This window comes from Bombina bombina, chromosome 1 (assembly GCF_027579735.1).
Source record: "Bombina bombina isolate aBomBom1 chromosome 1, aBomBom1.pri, whole genome shotgun sequence".
NCBI lineage: Eukaryota > Metazoa > Chordata > Amphibia > Anura > Bombinatoridae > Bombina > Bombina bombina.
This window is the reverse complement of record NC_069499.1, coordinates 1,023,057,415-1,023,081,632: the sequence shown is the minus strand read 5'-3', so window position 1 is coordinate 1,023,081,632 and position 24,218 is coordinate 1,023,057,415. Positions and strand designations below refer to the sequence as shown.

General features: G+C 37.7%; 1 pseudogene; it reads left to right on the top strand.

Annotated features, from left to right (window-relative positions):
- Positions 1-849: 849 nt before the first annotated feature.
- Positions 850-2,686, top strand: LOC128640798 (serine/threonine-protein phosphatase 2A 55 kDa regulatory subunit B alpha isoform-like; annotated as a pseudogene).
- The last annotated feature ends 21,532 nt before the right edge of the window (positions 2,687-24,218 follow it).

Below are 24,218 nucleotides of genomic sequence, written 5' to 3'. Positions count from 1 at the left end.
AGGGGTTAATACATTTATTAGAATAGCGGTGAGCTCCAGTCGGCTGATTAGGGGTTAATGTTTGAAGTTAGGTGTCGGCGATGTTAGGGAGGGCAGATTAGGGGTTAATACTATTTATTATAGGGTTAGTGAGGCGGATTAGGGGTTAATAACTTTATAATAATAGCGGTGCGGTCCGCTCGGCAGATTAGGGGTTAATAAGTGTAGGCAGGTGGAGGCGACGTTGAGGGGGGCAGATTAGGGGTTAATAAATATAATATAGGGGTCGGCGGTGTTAGGGGCAGCAGATTAGGGGTACATAAGTATAACGTAGGTGGCGGCGCTTTGCGGTTGGCAGATTAGGGGTTAATTATTGTAGGTAGCTGGCTGCGACGTTGTGGGGGGCAGGTTAGGGGTTAATAAATATAATATAGGGGTCGGCGGTGTTAGGGGCAGCAGATTAGGGGTACATAAGTATAACGTAGGTGGCGGTCGGCAGATTAGGGGTTAAAAAAATTTAATCGAGTGTCGGCGATGTGAGTTAAGAGCTTTATAAACCGGCGTTAGCCCAGAAAGCTCTTAACTACTGACTTTTTTCCTGCGGCTGGAGTTTTGTCGTTAGATGTCTAACGCTCACTTCAGACACGACTCTTAATACCGGAGTTAGAAAGATCCCATTGAAAAGATAGGATACGCAATTGACGTAAGGGGATCTGCGGTATGGAAAAGTCGCGGCTGAAAAGTGAGCGTTAGACCCTTTTTTGAGTGACTCCAAATACCGGAGGTAGCCTAAAACCAGCGTTAGGAGCCTCTAACGCTGGTTTTCACGGCTAACGCCAAACTCCAAATCTAGGCCTAGGTAAACAGTTCCTGTTGTCTACTAATGATAAAACTATAAAGTTGTGGAAAATCAGTGAACGTGATAAGAGGCCAGAGGGTTACAACCTGAAAGAAGAAAATGGAAGATACAGGGATCCAACCACTGTGACTACACTCAGGGTGCCGGTATTCCGACCCATGGACGTAATGGTTTAAGCGAGCCCTCGTAGGATATTTGCCAATGCTCACACATATCACATAAACTCCATCTCTGTCAACAGCGACTATGAGACCTATCGGCAAATGACTTGCGAGTCAACTTGTGGCACTTAGAGATTACAGATAGGAGCTTTAACATCGTAGATATTAAGCCTGCCAACATGGAAGAGCTGACAAAGGTTATCACAGCTGCAGAGTTTCACCCCCATCACTGCAATACATTTGTATACAGCAGCAGCAACGGCACTATCTGATTGTGTGACATGCGGGAGTCAGCACTTTGTGATCGCCACACAAAATTGTTTGAGGAGCCAGAGGATCCCAGCAACAGGTCGTTTTTCTCAGAGATCATCTCTTCCATATCAGATGTGAAGTTCAGTCACAATGGCCGATATATGATGACAGGGGACTACCTGTTAGTCAAGATTTGGGACCTAAACATGGAAAATCGGCCTGTAGAAATATATCAGGTTCACAAATACCTCAGGAGTAAGCTCTGCTCCTTATATGAAAATGATTGCATCTTTGACAAATTTGAGTGCTGTTGGAATGGACCTGACAATGTGGTTATGACTGGATCATACAATAACTTCTTTCGGATGTTTGACCGCAACACTAAGCGCGATATCACTCTTGAGGCATCGAGGAAGAACAGCAAGCCACGCACAGTGCTTAAACCCTGCAAAGTGTGTGCTAGTGGCAAGCGGAAGAAGGATGAGATTACGGTTGACAGTCTTGACTTCAACAAGAAGATCCTGCACAGAGCCTGGCATCCTAAGGAAAATATAATTGCAGTGGCAACCACCAACAACCTGTATATATTCCAGGACCGAGTCTATTAGCATTGGCATTCTCTTATGGGACAGTCCCTAGTCACCTAGAACCAGTAGACACATTTAGAATGTGTACCCTATTCCAGAACCAAGGAAAATTATCCACAGAGCGGGAACTCTTGCCAGTCCCTCTTCGTCTGACTTTTTATTTTTCCCCTCCAATGTTTAAGGTGCCATCACATATACTTTTAATAGCTGCATGAGGAGAGCCCTATATTTCTGCCGTTTTCTTAATGTATTATGGAAGCAGCTGGGTTTACTGTACCTTTATGGTTGTGTTTTTTTATTATTATTTTTAACCCTCTCACCAGATGTGTAGAATTGATTTTTCTATTTTTTATTTTTTTGATATGCCAATTGCAGTTCTGGCCTTCTCACTGTAGGATTATGCTTGTAGGGCTGGGGCATGGTATTGGCTCCTAAAATGCTGATGGGTGTAATCTGGGTAACCTCATTATGTTCTTTACAAGCCTTTATTACTTTGTTCTGTTCTTATTTGTTCTGACCCTGGCTTACACTTTCTCTTTCTTAGGATACCTATCTTCTCTACTCTCTTCCACTTCCTGCTCTTTCCCGTCTTGCCCTGCACTGGTATAAATCCAATGGCTATAAAGCACACAGGGAAATGGGTTGACCGTGGCAGGGTTGGTGGGATGGGGTGGACAAGGTTATTGCTGAAAGTTGTCCTGAACAAATGCATTAATGACGACCTGACTGTAATCACTTCTTGCCTTGTCTGGCAACGAATGGGGGGGAAAGACTTTAAGAAAAAAGCCAAAAACTAATGATAAAAACTACTGAATAAAAGGCAAATGAAAATAAAAAATAAAAAAAAAGACTTGGAGATTCCTAAATTCAAATCAAAATGGGTAGGACAGGTTATAGCAACTCCTTGCACCAGCAGGAAATCAGGGGTAGCCATCCTTCTAAATAAGAATTTAAACTATTAAATCATTAAAACAGAACTAGATATAGACGCAAGATATATTATATTACATATACGAATTAACAAAGTAAAATATATACTCTGTAATATCTACACCCCAAATATATTTAATAAATTATTTTGGGAAAAATTAAGGGTAAACTATTTCCATTTATATCAGACAATCTCATTATAGGGGGTGATTTTAATATGTCTTTATGCCCAGCATTGGAACGATTTTCTAAAAAAACCCATGAAAGAACATAATAAATATGCTAAATATTTTAAGAGTTTATGTCATAAACTTAAGATAGTTGAAATATGGAGGATTAAAAATCCAAAACTACGTTCTTTTTCATGTGAATCCAAAACTCATAAATCTTTTTCAAGAATAGATTTTATACTGATATCTGAATCTCTTTCCATTGTAAAGATTGATCCACAGATAAGTTATATTTCCATATCAGACCATGCAATTATTTCACTCTCATTTTTTATGGGAAATAGACCTAAGTCTGAAAATCAGATTATCCCTTTTCCATGCCACATTTATAATAACTCTATATTTTCTTACTGGCTGAAACAGAAATGGAGAGACTACTGTACTCATAATATTGCTTACTCTGGCAAAGTAGAAACATTCTGGGAAGCATCAAAGGCAGTGTTACGGGGAGAAATCAAATCATATATGTATACGTGGAAAAAAGAAAGCATTGGTCATGGAAAGGCAACTGGCAAACCAAGTTAAAAATGCATATAGGAAATATTATAATGATCCATCAAACATAAACTGGGAAAATTATACTAGAGCAAGGCAGGAAAGGGACATTGATCTGAAACAAAGAGCGCAGGAAGAAGTATTAAAGGTAAACATAAAATTTAAAGGCTTTTATGGCTGCTCGGCCAAACATTTGGCAAATCTAGTCAATAATAGAAAGAAGAGAGATTAAATTTTAGCTGTTAAAAAAGGAGACCAGAGATATACAGACTTAAAAGATATTAGTAAAATCTTTTTTACTTATTATCAGCAGTTACATACCAATATAAAGAGTAATAATCGTAATCAAGTGGATTTTTGGTCACAGGTCAAAATACCTGGGGTAACAGAAGAACAACTGGTAGCTCTTAATACTCCTATAACAAATGAAGAAAATATAAAAGAGGCCAAATTAAATAAAGCAGCAGGTCCAGACTGTCTTCCCACAGAATATCTAAACATTTTGATAGAGGAAATTAATCCTACTCTGGAAAAAAAATTTAATAATTATTTTACACATAATAGCCCAATATCAACCTATTTTTCAGCAGCTAATAATATTCGTAAAGTTACAACTTTTTTAGATTATATGTGGAACATAGAAAATATTTATTCATAACATATATAGAAATCCAATATCATACTTATTGATTAATGGCTTATTAACCCCTGGAATATTACTAAAGAAAGGTACTAGGCAGGGGTGTCCGCTCTCCCCTCTACTTTTTAATTTAACACTTGAACCCCTGGTCATATGGATAAGAGAGGTTTATGAGGGGATAGTTATGTCAGTGCAAACAATAAAAATCCTGCTATATGCAAATGACTTGTTAATCTTTTTATATAATACATCCCAATCAATACCCCTAATTTTAACATGTCTAAATTTGTTTAGTTCTTTTTCAGGGTATAGAATAAACTACGACAAAAGCGAACTCATGTAGGTTCAAAAGACAAGATCTAGCTTACAAGAAATTCCCTTCAAAGTAGTAGATTCACTTACATATCTTGGTATACAACTACATAAAAATCCACAAAATTGGTATAAATTAAATTTCCAAACACTTATCCAAAAAATTAAGTTAGATCTATAAATATGGACCTCCATTCCTCTATCAATATCTGCAAGAGTTAACCTGATTAAAATGATGATTTTTCCACAATTATTATATCCTTTACAGAATTTTCCATTACTTTTAAAAAAAGGCGGATATACAAAAAATACATACTATGTTCATCAAATTTATCTGGAAAGGGGGCAAGGTTCGTATCTCTTTAAATAAGCTCATGCAAAAACGTAGTTTGGCAGGTCTTACTCTACCTAATATTGGTCTTTATAATCTGGCCGCCTTGATTAAAGTAGCAATAGACTGGTTGGCAAATACTAGCTGGTTTACATCTCCGGATATTGAAGGGTATATTATCCATCCATTTTTATTGAAAGCTGTGCTACATAATACTTATAGAAAAATTCCTGGTAATATAAAAAGTTTAATTACGATGAATAATATAATATTAGCATGGCACAAGTTTTGTACCTTAATTGGAGTGGATTACTCATTAACTGAGTACTTACCAATATTGGGTAATCCAGAATTCGCTCCTGGTATCAATCAGAAAGTATTCAAACTATGGGAGGAGAAAGGTCTGAAATTTGTACATCAAATTATATCAAACTAAGGATGCATACAATTATATGAAATTTTAATGCAGCAATTTGACCTTCCTAGAAATAGCTTTTTTGCATACTTACAAATAAGACATTTTGTTTATAATAAGCAGTAAATACATTCTGTAATCCCGTAGCTCCAGAAAAGGGCAAAAAATATTTTTCTAAAAAAACAAAACTTTATTGGAAAAAAAAAGTTTAAAAGCCATGTAAATAACATGCAAAAACATGCAAAAATACATAATCCATTGCAGGCCTGCAACGAGGTTTAGAACAAAACGCCAAACATGTTTCGGGCCAAGTCTCAGCCCTTGTTCACTGGCATAACCTGTGTTCCCACCTACTAGCTCTATTTAAAGGCTAAGCATTGTGACAATTGCAGGCACCTGTTCTTCATTAACCCTTTAACTAAAAAGGGATTCAAGCTACATATATTAATAAGGGAAAACAATGAAGTTTTTATCCATAAGATCATATGATATATATAAATAAGAGTACAAATTATATAAACACAATCGTTTATAATAAGGGTTGGACTATGGACAGAACTCCTGATTCTATGGAGATTAAATTGTGTGTTCAAAAATTTTCAGAGGAAATGACATCAATCTCACTATTGTATAATATTAGGTTTGCTAAACAAAGCCAAATTTATCTAGACAAATTAATTAATGCTTGGATACCCTTTTTTGCAGATATAGACCATGATAAAATAAAGGCAAGTTTCAATGCTTTAGAAAAGTGCAGGATCTCAATGAATTGGAAAGAATCACATATGAAGTTGATGAACAACTATTATTTTACCCCTCTTAAATTAAGGAAAATATATACAACACAAATATTTGCTTGTCCACGATGTTCTAGTTTGGAAGCTGACACTCTGCATATGTTTAGCCAATGTCCAAAGTGTCAGTATATTTATGAAAATCTTAGTAGTGCTATCCAAATAATATATCAGCTTATGGCAGGGTTATAGCCAATACAAATAATAATTTTCCTTAAAAATAGAAACCCTTAATCAACATGCACCTACTAGACCATACATTTAATATAAATATCTGAATTCTTTTATTTAGTTAATATCCATGAACATTTTTGAAATATATTTGCAATAAAAGGAATATGAAATAAATTTATATGCGCTTGAAAACTATTTAAATATGCTTATGCAAAGTTTATACACGCTTATCTTTAAAACCAACCTTTCATTCAGACTGCATTTAAAATATTACAATGAGATCTAAAATAGTAGCTAACAAACATTCAGCAATATGATTTACAGTGCTAACTTAAACAATAGGATAATATATATATTCTGCTATTTAACTGCAATTTATCCTAATACAAAATTAACTTACAATATCAGAACTTGCACAGATGAGTTGCTTAACAAATCAGTTACAGATTTAAACAATATGTAGGCTGTGACTACCAATTTAAAATACAATATACTTCACCAAATAAACAGCAATACAGTTTCCAATGTTTCTTAACAGATCCAATTTCACCTCAGAAATTCAAAATTTGGGGATAATGCATATGGAGTCCAATAGTAGGTGTGTGCTTTAATAATAACCACAGCAGTTATTATTCCTCCAGGAATCAGCCAGCAACCACAACCTTCTTCTTAGTCTCTATGCTGGGGTTTAAATCATCTGATTTCACCCCTCCCTGTTTTTGATTGTTCTCAGTCATTGGTGAATATTGGAAACGCCCACGGCCTTGTCTTGGATTGGTTATTTGCAACTGAACATGGATTGGTTTATTTGGTAAATGTGTTGTCAAGGAAATGCATTCTTTGCAACAACCAATCATCTCATGGTTGCAATTCCGCATCATAACACTAGGTGGCAGCAGACGTACAAACAAACAAATTTACCTTTACATTTCTAAAACATTTTTAAGCAAGTTAATTATTTTCATAAAATGGTTATTTAATCAGATTACACTCTCTGCATTAATCATATATAACCCCAATTACAGATGGTTAATATTAGGTTATTTTTTTCTGATTATTCTGATACCAAATATGTTATATTATTAACATTTTATTATTTTAAGGCAATTTAATACTGCTAATTATTAACTTAAAATGCATTATAATTTTATCAGTATTCTGGCATTTCTATACAAATAACAGCTTATTTTTATATTTCCAATATTGTATTGTATTCCAACAAGAATATGCCATATTTTATGTTTCTAATAAACCCATGATGTATGAACCTTCTTCATGCAGATCTGAGATTATATGCCTGAAAAATATAAACAATACAGAGGTTATTAAACATTCTTGACTGACTAAAACAGTTACCTCCCAAGCTTAGCAAATACCCATGTAATAATAGAGAATTAGACAATTTCCCAATTTCTATATTTAATACATTCTGGGGCATGCATTCAAATATAGCATGTTATATTTCTGTGTATTTCTTTCTGAATACATGAATCCTGTCTATGTAGATCTGAAATAAAAATAAATGTTAATAATCACTTCTCTTCAGGTCCATAAACATCTATTCATGTTCTTAAACACACAGAGGCTAAGATATTCATGCTTTCAAAATATGCATGTCTTGTATTTATATTCCTAGTATATTTTATTTTAAATCTAACTACAGTTTTTGGAAGCATGTAAGTCATGTGTTTTCTCTGTGTTATCTTAACCCAGACGCAATGTCTGTGTCACGTGTATTCTGGTGTTATCAGCCACACAGCCTGAGTCATTTAACGGGCAGCTGTCAATTTTCAGCTCCTTGCTAAATTATACAATTGCATAATTTAGCATATTGAGTGTGTGAGATCTCCCAGAAACAATCCTTTGTTCTACAAACAGTGTGCACATCCACAGACTTACTAAATAAAGACAAATATACTTCTATATATTATTTAATAATATTTCAAATACCTTGACAAAAGATTTATCAGTTCTGGAGAAAGATCTTATTTTGGGTTAATCAAAATTATAATACTACTATTATTCTAGAACCAGAAGAAATTATTTTGCTTAAAATTAAAGAGGATAATCAGTCCATACATAAAAATATTCTGAATATAATAATCCTCCTAGCCAGACACTTAATACTGAAATTCTGGAAAGGGAAAATAGCGCCAAGTTTCTCACTCTTTATTACAGAATCAATTAATATTCAAATCTTTTCATCTTCAGCTGTCAGGAGAAAAAAAAATTAAAAGGTTTATAGAGGGCTGGCTTCCTATAATTAAAACGTATCCATTACAGATCCAAAAACGTATTTTAACCCCCTTCCTGAGCTCGAAAAGCTTTGCAGATCTAGTAGGGTTAGATATATTTCCAAGTGAATGGGTTTCGATGTATAGAGAACCATATTAATAGATAGAAAAATTTGAGGACAATATGTAGGACAATCTGAACTAAGACCTCTTGGGGTGAGTTTTTTTTTTTTTATTATTATTATTGTTGTTTGTTGTGGTTTATTTTAATTTAAAAAAATAAAACCCAACAGAGTGGTAAAATGTTCATAACATTAGAGATGTGTCAAACAGTCTTCTTTTTTTTTAGTCTACAATGTATAAATTGTCTTTATGTTGATGTGATATTCTTTTAAAACACCCTGCGTGGTGTGAAGTAGACACACAATGTATTGTACTAGTATATCACTTGTTGGTTATAAATAAATTGTTAATTATTTAAATAATTTGAATAGGGTTAGGTTTCTTTAATATGTAATTTAGTTTATTTAATTGGTAGTTTAATTTAATTGTAGGATAATAGTTAGGGTAGGTTAATTAATAGTTCAATATAGTTTATTTTAATTCTACAGGTAAGTTTAAATTTATTTGAAGATAGGGATGTTGTAATTTTAATTTAAAGTTAGCAGCTTGTTAGGTTTAGGGGTTAATAGGTTCATTTAGTTTTTGGCGATGTGGGGGGCTGATGGTTTAGGGGTTAATAGGTTTAGTTAGTGGTAGTGACGTGGGAGGCAGAGGTTTAGGGGTTAATACGTTTATTTAGGTTTCGGCTGTGTCGGGGAGCGGCGGGATAGGGGTTAATAACTTTATTTAGGTTGCGGCGGGGTCGGGGAGCAGCGGTATAGGGGTTAAACATCTTAGTATAGTGGCAGCGTTTAGTGACAGGGTATGAATAAAGTTGGGAAAAATCCGAATAGACGCGAGATCGATGACTGCTAGTTAACAACAGTCCGATGCTCATCGCCCCATACTTGGTGCGCGTCTTTTTGGCGGCTTTTTTCATAAATAAGGAGAACGTATTGAGATACGCGACCGCGATGTTAGGCGAAGTTAGGCGACCGTATTGATGCCGGCGAATGCAACACAGTTGACGGCTTGGTAGATATCCCCCTATATGTTCAATCTAAATAACCTAATGTCAGTCTGGGAGCTTGGTCAGAAGTTGATAGGGCTGAATGCGCAGTTAGCACATTTACAGGCACTCATTGGGCAGTTGTAAGGCCTAAAAAGTATCCATAGCATATACATGGTCCTATCAGCTATTAACTGAATTCCCAGCTTGGCACATGGGTGCAGAGAATGTGCCTCTGTCAGGCATAATTGTAATAATGTACATGCCAAGTTTATTTCTGCTTATATTCTAGAGCTAAATTATCCTGTTAAACAAAAAGTCTCTAACATTTATCTCTCTCTTCTCTCTCTCTATCTGTCCCTCTCCTTTTCACTATTATCTCTTTCTACTCTTTCTGGCTGGTGACTCCAGGGAAATCATTATAGTTGGTCTGATAAACTTCCCCCCCTTGTGTGCCACATAGAGCAACGATGAGCCTCATGCAGAGTTCTGCTCTGATGAGCAAAGGATTACACAGCTCGCAATCTCAGCATTATGAAAAGACTAATTTATTTAGAGTTGTTTGACAGTTCTGTATGTCACTAGCAGTGCTTCTGTGTTGGTGACCCTGTGTATATCACAATGTGCCACCCAAGTCTCTCTTCTCTATTCACTTTGTATCTCCCAATTATGTATATATTTTATACACAACAATAGCACACTACTACATAATGACAGATGAGAGCAGTATTGTGGCACACATTTAACCACAGTACTAGACTTCCTCACACACACCTTTACTTTATAACATATAGGGCTAGATTACGAGTGGAGTGCTATTTATTGCTCCCGCATTAAATCATTTAGAAGTAAGCTTTTTTCGCACTTCAGGCAGTGCTCGTATAACAAGTTGAAAGTAAAATATTTTCTCTTGCCCTCCAAACCAATGCGTGCAAAAAGGCAAACTTCAAATATTATGATCGCTTTAACATACTCCCCATAGACGTCAATGGAGGGCAAAAAGTGGGAAAAAACACCCTACTCACGCACAAACCTGATCACATTTTCTCCAGTGCGCTAACCGGACATGAAAATATGAATATTCCAATGTTCTTCACATAGAAGAATATATTCTATTTATTCATAAATACAAATTTATATACACACACGTACGTCAGTTTTCTAACAGAGTGCTGGAAGCGATCGCAATCGCTTCCAGCAGCTCTGAGGGTATTGCAGTGATGCCTCGATATGGAGGCATCCTGCAATACCCCTTTACAAGCCTACGATGCAGAGAGAGCCACTCTGTGGCCCTCTCTGCACCGGTAGCGATGGTGCCATTGTGCGGGTGGGAGCGCGCGTGCGTGTGCGCGCGTGCACATAGGCGGGCGTGCAGGGGGGTGCGCATGCGTAGCACGCACGCGCATTAGCCACACTGACACCAATGAGGGCAGAAAGGGAGAAAAAAGTAAAAAAAAATATATATATAAAAGGATCTGGGAGGGGAGGGGGGTGGGGGTATTGTGGGGGGGCTGCTACACTACAGAAAGAGTTAAAAATAAAATAAAAACTTTGGTTTTTGGGGCCAAACTGGGTACTGGCAGACAGCTGCCAGTACCCAAGATGGCGGTAATTAGGTAGGGGAGAGGGTTAGAGAGCTGGAGGGGGGATCAGGGAGGTTGGGGCTAAGGCAGGGGTCCATCACAGCTAAAATATTTTATTATTTTTATTAAAAAAAAAAAAAAAACTCTTTTATTTAGTACTGGCAGACTTTCTGCCAGTACTTAAGATGGCGGGAACAATTGTGGGGTGGGGGAGGGAAGAGAGCTGTTTGGGAGGGATCAGGGGGTGGGATGTGTCAGGTGGGAGGCTGATCTCTAAAATTAACCCTGCAAGCTCCCTACAAGCTACCTAATTTAACCCCTTCACTGCTGGGCATAACTCACATGTGGTGCGCAGCAGCATTTAGCGGCCTTCTAATTACCAAAAAGCAACGCCAAAGCCATATAAGTCTGCTATTTCTGAACAAAGGGGATCCCAGAGAAGCTTTTACAACAATTTCTGCCATAATAGCACAAGATGTTTGTAAATAATTTCAGTGAGAAACCTAAAATTGTGAAAAATTTAAAGTTTTTTTTTATTTGCTCGCATTTGGCGGTGAAATGGTGGCATAAAATATACCAAAATGGGCCTAGATCAATACTTGGGGTTGTCTACTACACTACACTAAAGCTAAAATTAACCCTACAAGCTCCCTACTTAACCCCTTCACTCCTGGGCATAAAACACGTGTGGCATTTAGCGGCCTTCTAATTACCAAAAGCAACCCCAAAGCCATATAAGTCTGTTATTTCTGAAAAAAGGGGATCCCAGAGAAGCATTTACAACCATTTGTGCCATAATTGCAGAAGCTGTTTGTAAATAATTTCAGTGGGAAACCTAAAGTTTGTGACAAAATTTGTGAAAAAGTGAACCTTTTTTTTTTTTTATCGCATTTGGCGGTGAAATGGTGGCATGAAATATACCAAAATGGGCCTAGATCAATACTTTGGGTTGTCTTCTAAAAAAAAAAATATACATGTCAAGGGATATTCAGGTATTCCTGACAGATATCAGGGTTCCAATGTAACTAGCGCTCATTTTGAAAAAAAAAGTGCTACTTGTATTTGTTGCCCTATAAATTGCAAAAAAAGCAAAGAACATGTAAACATTGGGTATTTCTAAACTCAGGACAAAATGTAGAAATTATTTAGCATGGGTGTTTTTTGGTGATTGTAGATGTGTAACAGATTTTGGGGGTCAAAGTTAGAAAAAGTGTGTTTTTTTCCATTTTTTTCCCTCATATTTTATAAAAAATTTTTTAGTAAATTATAAGATATGATGAAAATAATTGTATCTTTAGAAAGTCCATTTAATGGCGAGAAAAACGGTATATAATATGTGTGGGTACAGTAAATGAATAAGAGGAAAATTACAGCTAAACACAAACACTGCAGAAATGTAAAAATAGCCATTGTCATTAAGGGCAAGAAAATTGAAAAATGGTCCGGTCATTAAGGGGTTAAATATGAATATTGCATAAATATAATTTTACATGTTTTCACCTACTTGACTGCAAAGGGCTCTAATGCACTTTAATATATGTCTATATATATACATATATATTTGTCTGTTTATATGTGTATATATGTCTGTAAATACATACAGTATATACACATATAAATACATAAATAAATATGTACATACACACACACACACACACACACACATATATATATACATATATATATATATATATTTATATATATACATATATATATGTTGTAAGTAAGGTAAGAAATTGGGTAATACTAGCATTACCCGGATAAACCTGACATTACCCAAGCGGCTGTGGGTAAAGCCTGATGTAACATGATAAATCTTTCTCAGAGTGCATCGAGTCACTGCATTAAACATATATATAATGCACTGTAATTCACACATCTACACTATCTTTTTTGCCTCCGCCTGGGGGGGCTCAAGGTAAACCTCATACCCCAAGGGTCACTTGGGGTGGATGCCAGAGGATCGGCGGGCCGCCTTTCTTGAACCCCCTAGGCAGAGGCAAAAAAAAATTGTGCAGATAGGGTAAATTACATTTCATTGGGCTTTACCCACAGCCACTTGGGTAATGTCAGGTTTACCTGGGTAATCCTAGGATTACCTGGATTTTTGACTTTACCCGTAACATATATATATATATATCTATCTCTATGTTAAAGCCCTTTGCAATTTTTTTTAAATAATTTATATTAGATAGTGTTATTATGAGTGTAATTGTACTTTGTAATGTATTTTTTATGTATTTTGTGACACTTTTTTGTTTCAAGAAACAGTTAACCACAGTTCTCGTCGCCCTATCCTGACGGGCGTTAATTTAAATTGCGCTGAAGCGATTGCGTTTACTTTCCACTTGTAATACGCTGCAATAAACTGATATCGGTCGTGCGCAACTGTTAGCGCGCCACTCTTAAGCTGGCCCATAGTACTTATAGCACAGGTAGAAAACATTACTAGACTCAGCATTTATCACTTTACAAAATAATATGCAAGCAAAGTGCAGGCAGTGGAAGTACCATCCATACTCACAACAGAAATACACAAAATAGATACTGAAAGACAGCAGCGGTAAAGATAGCACAACAGTGATAGCCCCCGTGATATTTCCTGGCAAACAGCAGTAGAGCAATATCAAGCTCCCCCATGTTCTGCTTACACCATGACATGTATACACAAGTACAGTAAAGATGGTGTCAGCCTTCCCCTCATATTCACAGACATAGCTTTTTCTGGATGAAGCTGTGAAATTATTTTTCTACTTGAACAGTTTTCAATTTAGATTAAGAAAAATTTGAGACACCTGCGTCAGGAGCCCTTAGTAACTCATCCAGGAGCATGTGACATGGGGAGAGGAGCGTGAGAGGAAAGAGGGGAGTGGGAGGAAAGGGGGAGAGCATATGAAACAGAAGAGAGAGAATGGGGAAAAGGAATGAAGGATGTCTAGAAATGAGAAAAAGAACGAATGGCTGGAAGAGTTAAACAAGAAAGGAAAAAAAAATAAAAGAACTACACAAGTAAGCTAGACTAAAGCAAGAGGAAATAGAAAATCATAAAGGAGGGACCTACAGTTTATAAAATATTGCGCATTATTTTGCTTACTCCAAGATTTCACGGAAAAGTGCAGTCAAAGAAAGAATTAACTATAATAAAGAAATAGGTCCCACTCCTCTTTTCATTTATATTTTATTTTTACTGAAATATTAAATGTGTCTTTTAAAAAAAAAAATTATAGGGACAGTCTACTCCAGTATTGTTGTTGTTTAAAAAGATAGTTAATCCCTTTATTATCCATTCTCAAGTTTTGCATAACCAACACAGTTATATTAATATAATTTTTTTTTTTAATACTTTATTTAATTTGTACAGAGACATGCATTTATACATTAGTGTGGTCAGGATGTACATTCTCTCAAAACGATAAATGACATAGTTTCATGCAATCTCTGATACATTTTTCATAACATTTTGCTAAACAACAGCAACAAGAACATAAACTTAAACTATAAATAATAAAATAAATTAAAATGGTGCGGCTATGAAGTTGTTACCTCATGTTTTGTGGTCCACTCCTCTCCCCCTGGGTTGTGGTTTCTAGAGGATGCATGCACCACTTGCCCTGCAAGTTTGCCGTCAGGAGGAATGTGCTGTTGCGGAATGAATCTAAGATCCTGGTTCATATCTCTAGGTAGGCTTAGAAGGTATGGTTCCCATTTTGTAATTAATTTCCTTTTTCTTTTTACTATGAGAGTTTACCCTGGCTTTTAAGGCCGAGAAGGGAGGGGATTTATTGTGAATCCAATAGCAAAATATAAGCTGTCGAGCCAGAAGGATCACTAAGTATAAAAAAAAATCTGGATTCCGGTTTTAAATTATCTTGGTCTAGAAAAAATATATGTGTTAGGGTCAGTGTCACTTGGTGTTTGCAAGTCTTAGTCAACCAATATGAGATATTCCCAAGTAATTTTGCATCTTAGGGCAACGCCATAGGAGGTGTATGATGTCGGGAGAGGATATCTGGCATTTGTTACAGATGTCTTGTGTGTCCGAGACCTATTTGGACCGTAGTTTGGGAGTAATATAAGTTAAGTGCATTAGTCTGGTATGGGATTTTCTGAGATTCGCTGATAGTGTTACCTTTTGGACTCTTTAAAAGCTCTCCTGCAAGTTATCTGCTATGTGCAAAATTTCCTGGAAGTTCACCCATTTAGCTTCCATTTATCCACTTGTGTTGTGTTCATGTTGGGCGACTATGAGGGAATAGATATGTGATATAGAGTGCGTACCCTGTCGAGACAGAGAGCAGAAGAATGAGGTGTTTGTGTTAGTCCCACACTTTAGGCCCTTAGCCGCGAGTAAAGTATAATAATGTCTGCTTTGGAAGTATGCAAAATTGTATCTAGCTGGTAGGTCATATTTGTCTCTTAACTCTTGGAAGGAGTATAGGTGTTGTGTGTTTCGATTTATAAGGTGTGAGATGATGGTTATGCCTTTTTCTTTCCATCGCTGGAAGGTAGGTGTGGAGAGACCCGGTATGAAATCTGGATTGCCCGTAAGAGGGAGGAATGCGCTAAGATGTTGCGAAATACCCCACAGTCTGCATAACCTGGCCCAGGCCCTCAATGGGTCCCTGAACAGAATATTTCAGCTAATGTGGCTCAGGAGGGAGGCTTAGGTGGTATGTGGAAGAAAAGTAGGGTGAAAGTGTTGTAGAATTTGTAGTTCTATTTTGGGGTCACCATAGAAGTCAGTATTTGCTAGCCAGTCAATTACTAATTTTGCTAGGGTGGCCCAGTTGTACCACGCTATGTTGGGTAATTTTAACCCCCCTGGACAAGCTTCTTTTTGCCCTTCCGGATAAATTTGGATATATTTGATGTGAGTGATTGCGTATCTCGATGTGTAAGTAGGAGTGTTAGCAATTGTAATGGGTATAGGATCTTTGGAAGTGCCATCATTTTGACAAGGTTTATCCTACCAATCAGGGGGACCGAGAGTCTATCCCAGCTGTGTAGAAGGTTAGTTATTTCTTTGGTACTGTGTGGGAAGTTTAGGTAATATATAAGGGTGGGGTTAATGTGTAAATAGATACCAAAGTATTTGAAGGGCCCATCGGTGCTCTTGAGATTAAATTGGTCCACGGACAGGCCTTGGGTATTACAGAGCCAAATCACTTCCGATTTGTCTACATTAATTTTATTTCCCGTAAAGGATCCGAATCTCAGGAAAATTTCCAAGAGCCTAGGGATCTCAGTCCCAGGGTCAGTTAAGTAAAGAAGGAGGTCATCGGCGTATAGCGATAAATGGGTTGTGTGATTGCCTATCTGAAGTCCCTCACATCTTTGACGAAATTAACAGGCTAATGGTTTTGATGCTATGTTGAAAAGGAGAGGGGACAGATAGCACCCTTGTCTGGTGCCTCGTTCTAGGGTGAAAAAAAGGGAGGTCCTACCATTGATGATTAAGGATGCTATGGGATGGTTATAAAGATTGCAGATTGCCTGCAGGAAATGTCCCATGACCCCAAAATGGTCCAGGTAGGTGTAAAGGTGTTCCCATTCTATTCTATCAAAGGCCTTCTCCGCATCAACTGCTAGGAGACAGGCATCTGATAGTCACGATTTCGGGGTTCCCTGCTTATTGTGCTAGAAGTATGAAATTACTGCTAGTGTCCTTTGAATGTTTGTAACTGAGGTGTGAGATTTCATAAAACCAGTTTGGTCATCGTGGATAATGTGCCCTAATGAGTTAGCTAAGCAGTCAGAAAGAATCTTTGTATACAATTTGTAGTCACTGTTTAGAAGTGAGATAGGTCTGTAAGAGGAAGGTAACGTGGGGTCACGGTCAGGTTTCGGGAGGACACAAATGTGTGTGGCTATGAACTCGTCATTGGGTACTGTTACTCCTGTCAAGAATTCAGTGTATAGGTTAGCCAGAACTGGGGAGATCTCGATCTTAAGGGCCTTGTAATATTCTATGGCAATCTGGTCAGGTCCTGTGGCTTTGCCTAATTTAGCCGATTGTATAGCTTTGCAGACCTCAGACATGTGGATCCGGGGGTTTAGGGAGGATCTCATCATTCAATTTTGGGACTTTTATTTCACTCCAGAACTTTGAGGACTCTTGCCTTTCTATAGACTGAGCCTTGTATAGGGTTTGATAGTAGTCCACAAATTCTGTTAAGATGTCTGTTGTGTTAGATTTAAGGCCAGAGTTTGATTGGATGGCGGCTATTATTGATTTTGGAGTTATGGCTTTAACTGTTCTGACTAGAATCTTCCCAGTCTTAATTCCATGCCGATAAAATTGCCCCTGTCTGTGAAGATTGAAAAAAGCATTCTGTTGCTGTAGACAGGAGTCTTTCTCCAGTTTTTGATTATAGTAAGTCAGTCTCTTGTCTTTTGTTGGGGAAGTTAAGTAGGTGTTGTATGCTGTTGTCAGTTCTGTCTAGGAATTGGGAGGAATTGGGAATTTGAGTTTTGTTATATTGGGCAGTGAATGAAGTGATCTGACCCTGCATAACTGCCTTTGAGGCATGCCATTTCAGACCTATGTTGTGCATTTATCATGGCATAATCGTTCCATTGCGATTTAAGGTGATTTTGAAAGTTTGTATTGTGGTTCAGATATGTTGGGTATCTCCATGATTTTTGCGGTGGGTTTAGTATGGAAGGTTGTAGAAGAAGCCAGACCTATGCATGGTTAGATATGGTTGCCTGGGAGATCACTGGCCGAAAAATGTGTGAGTTCAGGGCAGGGGAGGTCAGGAAATAATCAGTTCTGGAAAGAGTGTGATGTGATTTTGATAGGCAAGTGGTCTAATGAATTGCGGGCTCACCACAAGTCAGTCACTCCCAGTGTAGTTTTAAAGGCTGTAATGATGGAAACTTCCCTCTTGGTACTGGGGAGGGGCTTAGTGTGGTTTGTGGATGATGGGTCTCTAAATCTATCCAGGAGAAGGGCCTGAGTCTGAATATCCTAGAATTATAGCTTGTAAGTCCTGTAGGTGCAGTTCGCGTAGGTCATGGTTGTAAAAATATATCTACCCTTAGGGTCAGTTATGTGGTTGATCAGTTTGATTGGAAGGCCCTTTCACACTAGTATCGCCACTCCTCTTTTTCTGCCCTCAGAAGGGGAGTACAGAATCTGTCCCACCCATCTGATTTTTTATTTTTCCTGAGAGGTTAGTCTAGTCTCTTGTAAGAGGACTATGTCTACTCAGGCATTCTGTAAATGTTGTAGGATTAAGCTTCGTTTAGCAGGTAAAGTGATCCCTCCTACATTCCAGGATATAATTTTACATGGGTGTGTCATTTTATATGGTCAGAAAGGGGGGATTGCAGATGGAAGATAGGGTTGGGGTTGGGTGGGTCGACCCTGCAGGAGGTTAGCATTTTGATCATTATGCTATTTGTTAAGAGGAAGAGTGTGGTGAGTATATTAGGAAGTAGTAAACATGGGGGGGTTGTACTTACAGCTTGAGATGTGTAGTGAGTTACCTGATGTGTCCCAGGGGGTTCGATGGAGGAGTGGCCATCGCAGTAGAGACTGTGTTCTATAAGGCATAAAACAGGCAAAAACAGTAAACAACCAATAATTGTAAACATATGAAACAGTAATACACAACATACCAAACAAGACAAGACAAAACAAAACAAAATAGAACAAAACAGCACGGAGAAGTTCCAATGGACAGTGCCAATTGAAGGGGCCATCAGTGGTCGGGGGTATCAAGTTTAGAGTACATGACTACTGATCATATTCAAGTCAACACTCTTCTTTTTTTGGATTCAGTGTCTAGGTATGACTGTAGAGCCTGTGGACAAAGAAAGAATTTGGGCCCATAGGCCATTTTGAAGCTTGAGTTTGGCAGGGTACATGAGTGACGCCTGCCTGCCTTGGGCGTATAGTTGATTGCAGAGGGGAGAGAAATCTCTCCATTTTTTTTGCCACTTCTGCTGAAAAGTCCTGAAAGATAAGCAGTCTATTACCATCATATATTAGATTTTTCTTTAATCTACAAGCACAGAGCCATGCTAATTTTTCCTGGTATCATAGACACTTGAAAATTACTTTCCCAGCCTATGTGCTCTTTTTATTTCATAGGGTAGGGTGTCTTTGTCCATGTCCAGTAGCTTGGGCAAAGTTAGGGCTACAAATTCTAGAGGGTCCTTATTTTTTATGGATATTGGGATACTCACTATGCAAAGGTTGTTGCGCCGGACCTGTTTACCAGGTCATCAAATTTTGCTTGTATCTGTAGGTTTTGATGAGTCAAGCAGGTGACAGTGATGTTATTTTTAGTTTGGCGGTCCTCTACATCCAAAATTCTTTGTTATGCAGCATTGAGTCTAGAGGAAAACTGGTGAACCTCTGAGGTCAAAGTGTCTATGCCTGCTTGCAAAGTGTCAATTTTTGGGAGTAAAAAACTTTTAAGTTCCGGTAGTAAGGTGTGGGTATTCGATGCAGGGGATGAGGATGTATTCTCTGAGTTGATTTCTGCCAGGTGGCATGATTTCTTGTCAGCTTGTTTTGCGTGTACAGTCATTGTAGGGTTTGCCGGTGTAGATAGCTTCTTAAAATATTTATCTACCTTCATAAGGTCTTGAATCAGGAAAGTGCTACTTATACCGGTGGAGTTGGTTAGTGTTAAGTAGCCCACAATTAGCAGGTAGTGTCCCTGTAGCATGTAGAGAGTGTCTTGTGGAGCTGTTTCTTCAATTCCTGGATGTGGTTTCCTGTGTTATAGCCATTCTCACGCTTGAACTTCGCATGTTTTATGAGCTGATCATTCAGCAATGATGTGGGAGTTGAAGTTGGTGGGTAAGGCCCTTTTAGACTGTGAGTTGCTCAGGTGCTTTGAGTGTTGCGTAGTGCCAGGCTGCAGTTATCTTTATGTATGCAGGTCCCTTTTTGCTACAGATTTTGTGGCTACGTGTAGTGCTGCTCTGTTTTTTGTTTTTTCTTTGTTACCTCTTCTGGTGGTTGATTAGAAGCTGAAGGCTCCTATTGTGAGTCCCTGTTAGGATCTGCTTCTGATCTGCTGTGGCTGTAGGATGAAGAACCAATTTTAGTGGTGCCGCATGGCCGTTAGGCCGCTTTTCAAAATGGCGCTGGTTACAGGGCTGAGGCAGCTATGTGCTTCGACAGGGGCTGGGGGTCGATGGAAGCTCCCCTCACGTCAAACAACCCATCATTTGGTGTGACCAGATGTTCCCCAGGAAGGTGTTGATGGTCATGGGCAAATACGTGGGGGCTACCTGCTGTTTGAATGTTTTTTGCAGCGTGATGTGGAGCGCAGCCAGAAAAAGCTGCCGCTCGGTAGCTCCGCTCACCAGAAGTCCATTAATATACTTTTTACCTCTGTAATTACCTTGTATCTAACTTCTTTTGACAGCCCCCTGATCACATGGCTATGTATTTATTTTCTATTGACAATTATTGGCGTGAGCACAATGTTATCTTTATGACCCACATGAATAAGCAGTAAAATGCATGTGAAAAGAGGCTGTCTGTAGTGGCTTAGAAACAGGCAGAAATTTAGAGGTTTAAATGTTATAAAGTATATTAATATAACAATGTTGGTTGTGCAAAGCTGTGGAATGGGTAGTAAAGGCGTTATCTATCTTTTAAACAATAACAATGTTGGTGTTGACTATTGCAATCTGTTTCCATCCGCACAACTGCTAACCCATCTAAATGCATCTATTAGGTTGCTGTTATGGGCAGACTGTGCACTGCTTTTTTTTATTGCTATATGGGTGTTTGACAACTTTCTCAAGCATTGTTTTTAAACAAGATTTTTTTCTAGTGTTTGCTGAATGCAAGTTTCTATGTAAAAGTCCAAACTCGTTCACCACAGTGCATCTATCATTGAACTCACGGTCACAATCGAATGCTCATTCCAGATTAAAAATTCAATAATGGATGCACTGTCATGAACGAAATTGGACTTAGCGTGCATGGAGACACTCACCATGTCTGATCCCACCCATTACTTGCCTATACCACTTCTTTTACTGGCTAATAAGGAAAATCCCCACAGTTCTTATGGTTGACAAAGCCCCAAAAGTAGTTGAATTTGGGAGAGGCTTTGGGGGGGCAGTGGTTCATCTGTTGAGGGGAGTATTGTTCTTTTCTATATATACAGCATTTTTGTAATAACATCTACTAAATTGCTTGTATCTATTAATATGAGTGTAACTGTACTTTGTAATGTACTTTTTTAATGTTTCGTGAAACGTTTATGTTGTGGAAAACTATTAACTACAGCTCTCCGAGCACGGAAAGGATTGTTGCAATCGATATTTTTCAAGACTTGTAATAGCTGCACAATGGAAATTGATTGCAAAAAGACCATATTGCTTGCAGAAATACCGCACGACTTGTAATCTTGCCCACAGTATCCTATAAACTTTTCTCCCCTTTAATTTATTCCCAATGGTCCAATTTACCTGCTGGAGTGTTTTTAATTGTTTAATTGTTACAGATAGCTCATTTACCTTTACTTTGTCAGTTGAAACAGCTGTTTTTGCCTGCTAAAACCACCACCTATACTGAAAATATGAATACTGTAGCATTTTCTATTGAAACCAACCTCCTAGTGGGAAGTAGGAGAGATACTGTAATTTTCAATTGTTCTTGCTAAGTACTGCCCTTTGTGTATAGAGCATGAAATAAGATAAGGAGGCCTTTATGTACAGGGAACAATAAGATAATTAACTTTGCTCTCCCTTTAGATTCAGCCCATTGAAATGGACATGTTTTCCCCCAGTAGTTTTATACTCTTAAAATGTTATATGACATAACTTTTATGTAACTAGAAACACATTACGGGGAAACCAATTTTACAGTACAGCGTCCCTTTAATGATACAGAGCCATATTAGGTGTGAGATATGGCAACTGTATGGCAGATTTATGAATATGGTTTATCACACAGGAAGAGATTTTTATTTTTTATTTTCATAGTGTAAATCTTCTAAACCATAGTGTGATTTGGAGAACAGATTTCAAATAGTGTGTCACACATTCTTATAATATGACTTGACAGGTCTAAGAGTTATGCAGGAAGAGAGAATTAGAAATTGAAGAGAGTGGATAAAAAAAAAATAACTAAGGAAAGAAGATGAGCAAATTACATGTAAATTATAAAAAATTAGTGTATCGACAGAAAAAATATTATTACAGAAATGTTTTGAAAGAGAATGAGAAATGCTGCAGATAAAACGTCAAATTGGGAGCAGAAGTTGAAATGAATACATTTTAGATTAAAACTTGAGACGGAAAGCAAGGCTAAAATAATAAGAATGCAAAAATAACAAGGAATAAATTAAAGTGGGAAAACATAACCTGGAAAAGAAAAAAGAAATAGGTTAGGGAAATGAAATACAATCATTTTACATAGTCATTTAATGTATAAGTAATCATCGTAATAGAGAGCATAATTTGTATTTAAAAAAAAGATAATCGTTATTATATAGCACAGCATGTTTATTTTTAATGTACACACAGCACCAAACTCTAAGTACAGGTACAAAACGCTGTATCCAAACTGTCTGAGATCAGAAATAGTTTGGATTTCAGAATATTTGTATATTTGCATCTGAAAATAGGTCAGATGGGATGGGACTATGTGTAAACAACATTGTATGCTAATTAGGCAATATTTATGTGTCATAACACAGCTTATACATGCAACCTAAATAACCCACATCAGCATAGGTCTTGCACACAATTCAGTTTCTAGCAAGAATGTATCTAAGCCATCTTGAAATGTATCTAAAGTATTGACATTTATTACACCCTTGGGCAATAAGATTCACAATTTGATTGCTCTTACAGTGAAAAAACATTTACGTTGCCGGAGATTAAATCTCCTTTCCTCCAACCTTAATCTGTGACCTCAAGTCACAAACAATTAAATTTCCTTGGAATAAACAGAGCTTCCCCCGACTCTATGGGCTCGATTTATCAAGCGTCAGCGGTGTACATATGCGCCCCTGTCCACCCCAGCTCACCTCTGGCGGGCAGCAATCTGTTGGCAGAATTTAGCATTGCACACAAATGTTTTTTTGCGCTAGCATGCAACAGCGCCTCCTGCCCGTGCACAGCCAATCACGCGCGGGCAGGAGCTGTCAATCTCCTTGGTCGGACTAGACCAGGTAGATCGAAATTCTCCACCTAATAATATCACCTCTCAAGCGTCTTTTTTTCTAGAGAAAAAAGGCCCAGTTTGGCTTACCTCCCCTCATAATTTAAATTCTCCAGTCTTTTTTTTTTAGAATGGACCCAAGAACTGCACTCCATACTCAAAGTGATATCTTACCAGGGATTTATATAGTGACAAAATTATGTTTTCCTCCCTGGCATCAATGCCTCTTTTAATACATGCTATTATCTTATTAGCCTTAGAAGCCACTGCCCTGCATTGTGCACCCATCTTTAGCTTGTTATCTGTAAGTATGCCCAAATCCATTTCCTCCTCTGTTTTGCTAAGTCTAGTCCCATTTAAATAATATGTTGCCTGCTTATTTTTTACTTCCAAAATGTATAACCATACCTTTTCCAGTATTAAATCTCATTTTCTATTTACCAGCCCATTCTTCCATTTTTTGTAAATCTTCCGTTCAAAGCACTTTCATCCTGCACTGACCTAATGATATTTTACAACTTTGTATCATCATCAAAAATAGAAATGTTGCTATTTAATCCTTGCTCCAAGTCATTAATAAAAATATTAAAAAGAACAGAGCCCAGTACTGATCCCTCGGAGACTCCACCAGTTTGAGTATGATCTATTTACTACTACTCGTTGCTCCCTGTCTTTTATCCAGCTTTCCATGAGCTAACAATTTTTAGCTATTCCCAGTGCCTTAACCCCTTAACCCAAAGCAATGTATATATACGTTGTGTGGTACTTTGCTTATTGTACCGCACAACCTATATATATGTAGGAGCTGTAGGAAGCTCCAGCACTCTCAGCTTTTAAATTACAGTCGAAAGCTGGAGTTCCTGAGCTCCATGTATCTGCCCGCATATGGAACCGGAGCACGATCAGTGCTTCGCTTCCTTATAAAGGCAGAGGTCAGATCGTTACAGACGGTGACACTGTGTGTGTCACTGTGTGTGCCACTGTCT